This window comes from Bidens hawaiensis, unplaced genomic scaffold, assembly GCF_021521415.1.
Source record: "Bidens hawaiensis isolate Kalapana, Puna unplaced genomic scaffold, B.hawaiensis_p1.1 tig00032100_1, whole genome shotgun sequence".
Taxonomy (NCBI): Eukaryota; Viridiplantae; Streptophyta; class Magnoliopsida; order Asterales; family Asteraceae; genus Bidens; species Bidens hawaiensis.
This window is the reverse complement of record NW_027495444.1, coordinates 52,877-64,159: the sequence shown is the minus strand read 5'-3', so window position 1 is coordinate 64,159 and position 11,283 is coordinate 52,877.

The window sequence follows — 11,283 nt, the reverse complement described above, 5'->3', positions numbered from 1 at the left end:
ACTTGGAGAACTGTTCTCTAGCACAGTTCAACGTTACCAGGTCTACTCGTAAAATACAAAAGGCACAATGCCTACTCGGAGAAGACAACTGATACAAAGTCGACCCTGAAGACCTGTTTTTACACTTAGTATAATTTTGAATATGTAATTTGATTATGTACCTATCATTAGGGTTTTTAGAAGACAGGACAGCTGTCAGGTGGTGGTAGGCCTATAAATAGAATAATTTAGGGCACTCCTACTATGGATTTTAGCCTTTACACTTTTCAGACCTAATCGAATATTCCTGATTAAGTGTGACGACTGTCCTAGGATTGTACGGATAAACTTTCCAAACAATAAACCCTAATTGATTTTTCATTTGTATGAACCTTTATATAAATGGAAATCTTTTGAGTGATTTTTTTGTGTTAGTTACATTTGAGATCCTTTAGCAACAATTCTGTTTGTTTCTGATTCTGCCGTTTACAAATAGATAATCTTTCCTAAAATAGCAACCGTCATTAACCCTCTTGCCGACACATTTATTGTGTGGGTTGTGATACTTATTGTGAGTTTGAGTAATTATTCGGGACCGAAAAGTGGTATCAAAGCTTGTTTGTTGCTGTTTTCGTGAAGATTTGTTGCTGATTGTTGATTAATTGAATATGAATATTGATGTGAGCTGAGTACTGTTCCATTGAATACTGACGTCAACAGCTCTGTTCTTCCTTTATTCTTCAAGATATGCAAATTTGGGTTATTTCTTTTACTTTTTTTAGTTAAAGTTTGGATTTTTATCATTAGATCTTGCGCCAATCGAATCAGATACATCAGATCTGAAGAGATTCTTCTCAGATCGGATTAATATTTCAACTTTAAGTTTTAATATGTTTAAACTTTTATCTGTTTTCTTTAAAATCATTTTACAAAAACACCAAAAATATGCCTGGTTTTGAAGAGCAAGAGGTATCGACTAACAAAATACCTAGGCTGTATGGGCAGGAGAATTTTGTTAAGTGGAAAGTTCTATTTGAGGATGTTGTGTGCTACAAAGATGTGGATATGTGGAACTCAATCAAAACTGGTCCATATGTTGCTGATGGTGCAAATCCTAATCAAGCAGTGGCTGAGAGGATGAGAAAGATTGATGACCGGGCTCAAGCTATGATCAAGCTGGGTCTGTCTTGGGATATTCTAACCAAGGTTGCACATCATTCCACGACAAAGGCTATGTATGATGCAATCTTTGAGATGTTTGAAGGTAACACCGAGCTGAAAAATATCAAGAAACAAAGACTCAAGCAACAACTTCGAGAAATTCAAGTACAAGGATGGAGAAAGATTGAAATCAGTTCTTGATAGATTTCTAGCAATTGTGAATGACCTGAGAACAACTTATTATGTGATGACTGACTTTGATTTGAACACCAAGTTGTTAAATTCAATGCCAAAGGAGTGGTATACAGCCAGCAAATTCATCATTCAAAAACCAAATTTTGATCGACTTAGGTTGGATGATGTAATTTGTTTCCTCCAGGCTGCTGAAATTGAGATGATCGAAAATGAGATGATCAAGGAGGAAAAGCCCTGTTTCCAGGTGTCAAATGCCCTGATTGCACCTATGGGAAATCTGTCCACTAAGAATCAACAGCAAATTCCCATCATTGAGGAACCAAATGAACATGGTGTCGATACACCTAAATCATTCATTGGTGGGAGTACAAGTCACCAAGGCAGTCAGGCAAGATTCAATGTTCAACTTATTGATGACAATGAATCTGCCTCTATGACAAGTGGGCATGTACCTTGTGGTGGTGGAAGCAGTTCACGAGGGAATGATACTCAAGCTTTATTCTCCATGTTTACAGAGTCATATAATGCATTTGTTTCTAAGAACTTGATTCACACAAGTGTCATCCAGGATGACTTGGAACAAATAGATGCAAATGACCTTGAAGACATGGATCTCAAGTGGCAGGCTGCTATGTTGGCTCTTAGAAGCAAAAGGCTATACAATAGGACTGGTAGATCTCTTCTATCAGGGCCTAATGAAAGGATTGTATTTGATAAGTCAAAAGCCATTTGTTATAATTGCCAACAGCCTGGTCACTTTGCTAGAGAATGCAACCAGCCCAGAAACTTTCAAGTGACCCATTACCAGAACCAACAGCCAAGAACCCAGTTCCAATATCAGCAGAATCAACCAAGAAACAACTTCAACAACAACCCGAATTTTAACAACTACCAGCAAGCCCCAATGCACAATCAGCAAGTTGTGCCTCAGAACCAAAACTTCCAAAGAAACAATCAAAATCCTCCAAATGCCCCAAACAATCCCAACAGAAACAATCAAAATCAACCGAGAAATCAAGGGAATGTAGCAGTTGCTGCACAGCATGAAGGGAATTTTGATTGGAGTGATCATGCTGATGACATTACAAAAGAAAATGTTGCATTGATGGCAGTTGCTGAAAATGAGGCTGGAACATCATCTTCTCAGATACACTCAACCTCTACAACTGATTTACATGAAACAATAGATGCTTTAACTGTAAAAGTAGGCAAGCTAGAGGGTGAGTGTTTCAGAAAGCAAAGCATAATTAATGGGTACCAAGCAAGTGATCTAATCAATGAAGAGAAAATCAGAAGCTTGGAATATGATTGTGTGAGTAGCTATAGAGCTTATCAAAGATATGTAACAGTGATAGATGGTTTAAAAAAGATGATTGTTGAAGAGAAGGTGTAAAACACAAAGCTACAAGTTGAGAATGAATTTTTGAAGAACTTGGTGTCTACAGGAAACATCTGTGGTATAATGAACAAAATAAAAAAAGATAAGTATAAAGTTGTTCCTCCACCATTCAACAATAACTTTTTACCCAAAGTTGACAAAGAAAAGAGAGATGGATATCTTCAACAGTTTAGTGATGTTTTCCAAGACAAAGAAGAGTTCATTGATATGTACAAGATGGTTGAAGTAAATGAAGAGGGAGAGTTTGTGGTGAAGGAAGAAGTAAGAGATGATAAGTCTATTAGAGTGTAAGTGTTTGAGGATGAATTCAGTGAAGAAGATTTATACCAAGATGATCTGAGTGATACTAGTGATAAAATCTCAGATGATCAAATCAAAGCTGCTGAAAGAGGAAGAAAATATCAGAAACCTGATTCAATAGACAAGCTGCCTGTTCTACCCAAGCTAACTCCCAAGATGGCAAAGATAAATGAAAGAATAAGAAGAGAGCATGTGTCTTTTAACATATATGAAAGGTCAAAAAAAAGTTACAATGCTGTCAGACCACCAAGCAGAACTATGTTGAAGAGGTTTGAAGAAAAGAAAAAGAAAAAGGTATATGAAACAGTTGTTGGTGACAACTTCATTCCAGTATACCCGGTTTCCTCAAGTTATGAAGTGTTTGACATAGGAGAAGTTGAAATCATGGAGGAGTATGAGAAGAGACATTCAAGACACAAGGGAAACCTGGATGAAGAACCATTGAGCTTGAAGAAAATCACCTTTGTAAAGAGTAAAATTGAAAGACAAGATATCAAGATAGAAAAGTTTGTTCCTTTTTCAGTTGACTTTGATGGATTGAAGACTCAGAAATTACTTGGTGTCAAACCACCTAGACCAAGTGAGAGATTCAAGAAGGGAAGTGATTATGAAAGATTCAAGGGAAAGGTGTGGTGCAAAAAATGTGATGAATATGGTCATCATACTAATTCTTGCAATGAAAGGCTCGACTTCAACCCTTTCATGTTCCAGATGAAACAAAATTTGGACAAGATTTTGTTTTGTACAAACAAAAGTATGATGAATACTTGGGAAAAGGAAAGGTGTGTGGAAAAGAGACTGTGAGCAAAACTGATCAAAAGGGAGAAAACAGTATGAAGAAAGATGGAAAGGGTGATTTGAAACCCAAGAAAAACATGGCTGAACAACTCAGAAGAAACAGATCACCCAAGAAATTTGAAACTTTTGTTAAAAAGAATTTTCAACCCTTGAGAATTATCCCCAATCAAGACACAAAATTAGTGAAGTCTGATGATTCTCAAGGATCACCAAGTAATGCCAAGAAAGGAAAGAAGCATTGCTTTTCAAGAAAGAAACCAACTGAATTAACTGGTGATGAAAAATTTCTTTTGAAGCATGGGTATGAACCTCATGGATTTTTGTGGAAACCTAGAGGTGAAGTTCAAGTGGAGAAAAGTGTTGATGTGAGAGATTATTCAAGCAAAAAGGACTATGTTGTTCAAGAGTGTAACAGTGCAATGGTTGATTACCAAAGCACAACTTCATTTGTGAAAATCCAAGAGAATGTGGTTATGAAACATATAATTCAGATAACATTGAAGTTACACATTAAGATCCTGAGCCCATTACACTCACTCTCAATGCTGCTACTGACAATGAATCTGATGATTTACAAGTTGAGATAGCTTGCACTTCATCACCTAACTAATCAATCTCTTTCGATCTGTGCAGGATACATCCACTCCACTGAATGAAGTATGGTATATGGAGAGTGGGTGTTCCAGGACATGACCTGTGATAAGAGGTCACTTGTCAACTATAAAGTGAAGTTTGAAGGTCCAGTAGCATTTGGTAGATATGAGAATGGTGGTAAAATTGTTGGAAAAGGTATGTTGACAAATGGAAAAGTTACATTTGACAATGTCTTCTATGTTGAGGGATTACAATATAACCTCTTAAGCATATCCCAGATGTGTGACAAGGGTTATAAGGTGGGATTTGATGATTCTCACTGTTTCATTCTTAGACCAGAGTTTGTAATCCCACCAGACATAATCATGATGATGGCCCCAAGAATTGGCAATTTGTAAGAACTGAACATGAAGGATGTTGTTTCAAGGGGAGGTACCTGTTTTGTTTCTAAAGCCACTGAAAATGAGTCAAAATTGTGGCATAGGAAACTGTGTCATGTGAATCTGAAGAACATGAACAGACTTGTGAAGGGTGAGCATGTGATTGGCTTACCTAAAAGAGAGTTCAAACTGGATGAAAATTATATCTCATGCCAAAAAGGTAAGCAGCACAAGTCTTCTCATAAGATAAAACTCATCAACTCAATTGATCAAGTGCTTGAGATGCTTCACATGGATCTCTTTGGTCCTGTTAGTGTTCCAAGCATTGGAAAGAAAAGATAATGTTTTGTGATCATTGATGACTACTCAAGATATACTTGGATTTATTTCCTGAGTACAAAGGATGAGGCTGCAAAGTTAATTAAAGGCTGTGTAACCAGGATTGAGAATCAACTGGATGCAAGGGTAAAGATTATGAGAAGTGATAATGGCACAGAGTTCAAAAATGGGGTAATGGAAGAATTTTGCACTGCAAAAGGAATTCTACAACAATTCTCTACTCCTAGAACTCCTGAATAAAATGGTGTAGCTGAAAGAAGAAACATAACACTTATAGAAGCTGCAAGAACCATGTTGGTTGATGCTTTTCTACATGTTACCTTTTGAGCAGAAGCAATCAATACAGCCTGTTATGTTCAGAATAGGGTACTTCTCAATAAAATTCAAAACAAAACTCCCTATGAGAGTTTGTTTAAAAGGAAGCCCTACATCAAGTTCTCAAGCCACTTGGATGCAGATATTCATTGTTGAACACCAAGGACTATCACAACAAGTTTCAAGTTAAATCCTTAGACTGCTTCTTTGTTGGTTACTCTACACACTCAAAGGCCTACAGAGTATATGTGAAAGATCACTTGAGTGTGATAGAATCACCAGATATTGTTTTCAATGAAAATCAATTCAATACAGTTGATGGTGCAGCATGGCTGTTTGATCTTGAAAAGCTAATCAAGTTCTTCAAGATTTATCCTGGGGATTTTGATGAAGCTATGTATAAGACAAGTGTGATTACTGATGAACCCTCAAAGAAACTTGACTTGGACAAGCTATGGAGAAAGGTTGCTGAAAAGAGTCAATAATACAATTTCATTAAGCATCCTTCTACTGTTGAAGATGAGCAAGCTCCATACCAAGTTCAAGATCAGAATATAGAACAAGAAAATCATGATACTGATGTGATTGATGAGACAAATCCAGATAACACATAAGAAGCAAGAAGAAATGCAAGGTTTGAGGATTTGTTTCAAAGCATGAATGTTAGAAACAATGGTGCATCTACCTCTCAGATGAACAATGAAGAAGCACCAGTGTTTCATGATGCAACAGCTGATTTGATCATTGATGAATCAGATCTCAATAATACAAATCTTGATCTGAAGTATCTACTGATGTAGTAGTTCAATCCTCTTATGTTGAAAAGAATCACCCTCCTGAAAACATCATAGGTATCATTTATGAAAGAGTAACTAGAAGTGCATCTGAATCTGTAAACATCTGTTTGTACTCCTGCTTTCTATCCCAAATAGAACCCAAGAACATTGTTCAAGCACTAAAGGAAAACAGTTGGGTGGAAGCAATCTAAGAGGAGTTGGCTCAATTTAAAGATCTACAGATGTGGGAACTTGTAGACAAGCCAAGAAACAGATATGCAATTGGAACCAAATGGGTGTTCAGGATTAAAAGGGATGAAAAAGGTATTGTGATTAAGAACAAAGCTAGACTTGTTGCACTTGGATGCCTACAAGAAGAAGGGATTTACTTTGAGGAAGTCTTTGCACCAATTGCAAGACTTGAAGCTATAAGAATTTTCTTGGCTTATGCTGCCTTAAAGAATATAAGGGTATTCCAACTTGATGTCAAATCTGCTTTTCTAAATGGAAAAATAGAAGAGGAAGTGTATGTGACTCAGCCACCACGATTTGAGGACCCTGATTATCCTAACAGGGTGTATAAGTTAAACAAAGCCTTGTATGGACTACATCAAGCTCCAAGAGCTTGGTATGATGAGTTGTCAAACCATTTGCTTGAACATGGTTTCCAAAGGGGAGCCATTGACAAGACCCTCGTTTACAAGAAGAAAGGAAGAGATTTGTTGTTGCTGCAAGTTTATGTGGATGACATTATTTTTGGGTCAACCAATGAACAGATGTGCATGGAGTTTGAAGAGGTGATGAAATCCAAGTATATTATGAGCTCAATGGGAGAAATGAACTTCTTTCTTGGACTGCAAGTTCAGCAAAAGCCTGATGGGATTTTTATTTACCAGTCTAAGTATGTGCAGGACATACTAGACAAATTCAAGTGTAAAGACTTGAAAACTACTTCAACTTCTATAGATACAAAAGAGAATATGGTAGCAGATGAAAAGGGGGAGCCAATGGATGAACATGAATACAGAGCAAAGATTGGATCTCTGATGTATCTGACTGCTTCAAGGCCAGATATCATGTTTGCTATGTGTGTTTGTGCAAGATTTCAGTCAAGTCCTAAGGTTTCTCATATGAATGCAGTAAAGAGAATCTTTAGATATTTGAAGGGAAGACCGGATCTAGGAATTTGGTATCCAAAGAACCAGTCCTTTGATCTGACTGCCTACACAGATAGTGACTATGATGGGTGCAATATGAGTAGGAAGTATACCTCTGGAGGTTGTCAATTTTTGGGTGACAGATTGGTGTCTTGGCAGTGCAAGAATCTCAACTGCTGAAGCTGAGTATATTGTTGCATCTGCCTGCTGTGCACAAGTCCTCTGGATTCAAAATCAGATGCTGGATTATGGTCTGAATTTCTTAAACACCCCTATTTACATTGATAATACTGCTGCATCTTTTATTGTTAAGAATCCTGTGCAACATTCCAAGACCAAGCACATTGAAATCAGACATCACTTCATAAGGAATTGTAGGGAAAAAGGTTTAATTGAGGTAAAAAGAGTTGATACAAGTGATAATTTGGTTGACCTATTCACAAAACCACTTGATAGAACCAGGTTCAACTTTCTTCTGAAAGTCCTAGGAATGATCAACTCTAATGAAGTCTAATTAATGATGTGTGCTTGACGGTGCAAACTGACTATCTTTTCAAAGTCTTGATGAATGTTTGTTTGATATCTGTGTGTCTCTATGTGCTAATTGACTATTTTGATAGAGGATCCACAATTTGTTATGATTGAATATATTCTGTTTACAGTTCACTGATTTGTGCTTAAGTGATTATTCCTAGGTATGTTTGATGTTTGGATAATGATCAGTGAATGTGTATGATATCTTGATGAGTACTTAACATGATTTGATAATATGTGCTTGTCTGATATCCTGATTATATGTTTTATCTGATGTGATATTGTTGGATCTGTTAGACTATGCATTATGTGAAGTCTGCATGTTTTAATGATGTCATTGATGATTTGAATATGTTACACTTGTGTTTGTGTCAAAATGGTGTTTTTGTGTCGAAAGATATGCTCAAATTGAATAATTTTAAGGAGATTTTGTTCAAAAAAATTTTGATAAAACAAAGCAAGCTGATTTATGGTGATGCGACATAATAATACTATTCAGTTCAAAGCTTTATAGAAGCTTAAAAGGTAATTTTCAATGAAGAATCTCAAAGAGTTACTTTTGCTTAAAATCATGTCATTTGCTCAAGTTGAAAGGGCATATACTTGTATATGCTTGGTCCTATCATCTATTTTCAGATTGAAAGGATAGCCATTAACCTGAAGACTGAAAGCATTTGGGGCAATTGTAACTTGTTTTCTATTCCTTCACTTAAAATTATGTCAATAACTCTGATTTGAAATGACATGTATTCACATATATGTTTGGTCCTGTTAACCACTTGTGGATAAAAAGGATAGCCATTAACCTGTCAATTAAGAGAAATTGGGGTGACTAAGTATTAAACTTTATTTAATTTAGGAAATGATAGTACATTGACTACTTAGCCAATCATATGGATTTAATAGGCTAAAAAGGCACTTAGTACAGTCATTGACATGTATGGTTGCTTTCCCATGATGTGTAAAATTTAAGGTGATATAAACATAAAGAATTTGCTAAACATAATGTGGAGTTACATTGTTGTCTCTGCATTTTCCAAGAAAAATCTTTCCAAACGATAGGCAGAAAAGAGATTATCCAGTCATACATGAGCCCGTTGGTATTTGGTCAACAAAATGAAATATCTTATCAAAGAATGACAAGGAACCAATGTGAACTACATTATTTCAAACATTTTCTCAACCAAAAGTTGATATGTGTTCACAAACTTTATAAAGAAAATGCAAACATTAGGGTTAATCCTAGAACTACAGGGGTGGAGGCAATCATAAAAGTCCTTTAAACATTCCGAATGAAAGGCCTGTAAGTCCGACTTGCGTGGCATGTAAGTCCAACGTTCAACCTCACATATGTTTGCTAAATTTGAAAAGGAATATTTAAATTTTAAAATTGTTCTGTCATTAAAAGTTTTTAACCAAATCCAGTGGGTCAAAGTCAATTCGGGGTGATCTGGAGAAAGCCAAATAAGCCTTGAGAATAGATATGGAGCATCAGAAAACAATATGTGTTATCCACTTAGTATTATGCACACTAAAAGAACCTTAATCATATCACCAAAGAGATGAAATTCATGCTAAGTCTAGACATGCTATTAACCTATCGATGTTGTCATAATAATGTTGAGAATGAAGTATTGAGAAAGCTACTTAGTCAATATGATCCCATACTTGAGATCTTTTTAGCAAAAGAAACTGTTTTGAAAAGAAACATGACTGAAATTTGATCTCTTAATGCACCATTTGCTCTTAAACAATGATTTTTATTGATAAATAAAACTGATATTGTGTTTAAGTTAAAAAGAGTTGCATTTTACCTTTATAAAGGTTGAATATGTATTTTCGGGGAAGGTTTGATGTTTTATAACCTTTCCGAGCATACTTAGATGTTTATGTCTAAGTTTATAAATTTTGAGCATGCTTTGAAGTATTTAATATTTTTCGGGTAGATTTTACTATTTTACTTGAAATTTAACTTTCTGAGCAAGCTTGACATTTGTTTATGTTTGAATATGATGATTACTAGCAAGCTTTTATATAGTTAGGACTTTCGAGCATACTTTAGTGATTTGTTTGAAAGTACATCTGTTTCTAGCAAACTAGTTGATATAATTGATTACATTGTTCACTAGCAAGCTTTGTTGATTTCTAAACTTTCTAGTAAACTTAATTGTTTTATAAGTTGTTTAAGTCAGTTTAGCAAGCTTTGTGATTAGATGTGATATTCTAACAAGCTTTGGTGATTTTGGACTTTATAGCACACTTAGATGTTTGTTTTAGTATTTAAACTCATTTCTAGCAAGCTATGTGTTACTTGTGATTATGATTCTTTGAAATTACAAGTGTTTTCAGGAAAACCTTGTTTCCCGGGCACACTTTATATTTCGGGCACACTTTGAAATTTTCAAATGTTCCCATAATATACTTGGTAATTTCAAAACTTGACTTTCCGAGTACACTTTGTGTTTAGAATCTCTATCTAGCACACTTTGTACTCTTGAAGTTGTTCGAGTATATTTTACATCAAAGTATACTTGATTGAATATTTTTGAACTATTTTTCAGTTACGGGTAGAGTTTGTGATAAGTTGATCTATTCGAGTAAGATTTGTATTTAGAAGTATGTCTGAGATATTTATATGAGTATCTTAACTGTTCCCTAGCAAGGTTTCCTAATTGATATTTTATACTTGATTATCTGTCTTGTGATTAAGTTCTCGAGCAATATTGTATTTCGAGTAAGCTTTCTTCATTTTACTTAGATCTATTTTAATATTTTGAGAAACGAGCAAGCTTTGAAAAAGTGGAAGGTTCCGAGCAAACCTTGCTAATATTCAAATAAACTTTTCCGAGCAAGGTTTGATGAATGAACTTCAACGAGCAAGGTTTTTAAATGTAAATATTTTAAATGGTTAATAGTACTGTTTGACAGCTATTAACTCACTAAACGACTAAATGCATTTAAAACCCACTTTCAAAAAGTATATAAGAGGGAGTTAGAGAAACTTTTTCCCACTTTCTTTCTCACCTCCCACTCTCTTGCTCTAAGATCCCGGAACTCAACCGACTTATCGCAAACAATTCTCAATCCCTAACCCTAATTTACCAGCCCACTTACCGACTCGGTAAGCTTTAATTAGATATTTTCCGATGACGATTAAGTAACAATGGGCTTTGATTATTCATTTTTACTAAATTCTCTGTTTATTGTGTAGGTTATAAATTTGTCGAAGAACAGATATGGCAAATCAAGGAAATTCAAGATATCCCTTTGAACAAAATCATAATATGTGTGCCTTGTTGCAAATTACTCCTGATAATGCGGAAGTGGCTATGATGATAATGTGGTTGCTAAGATCA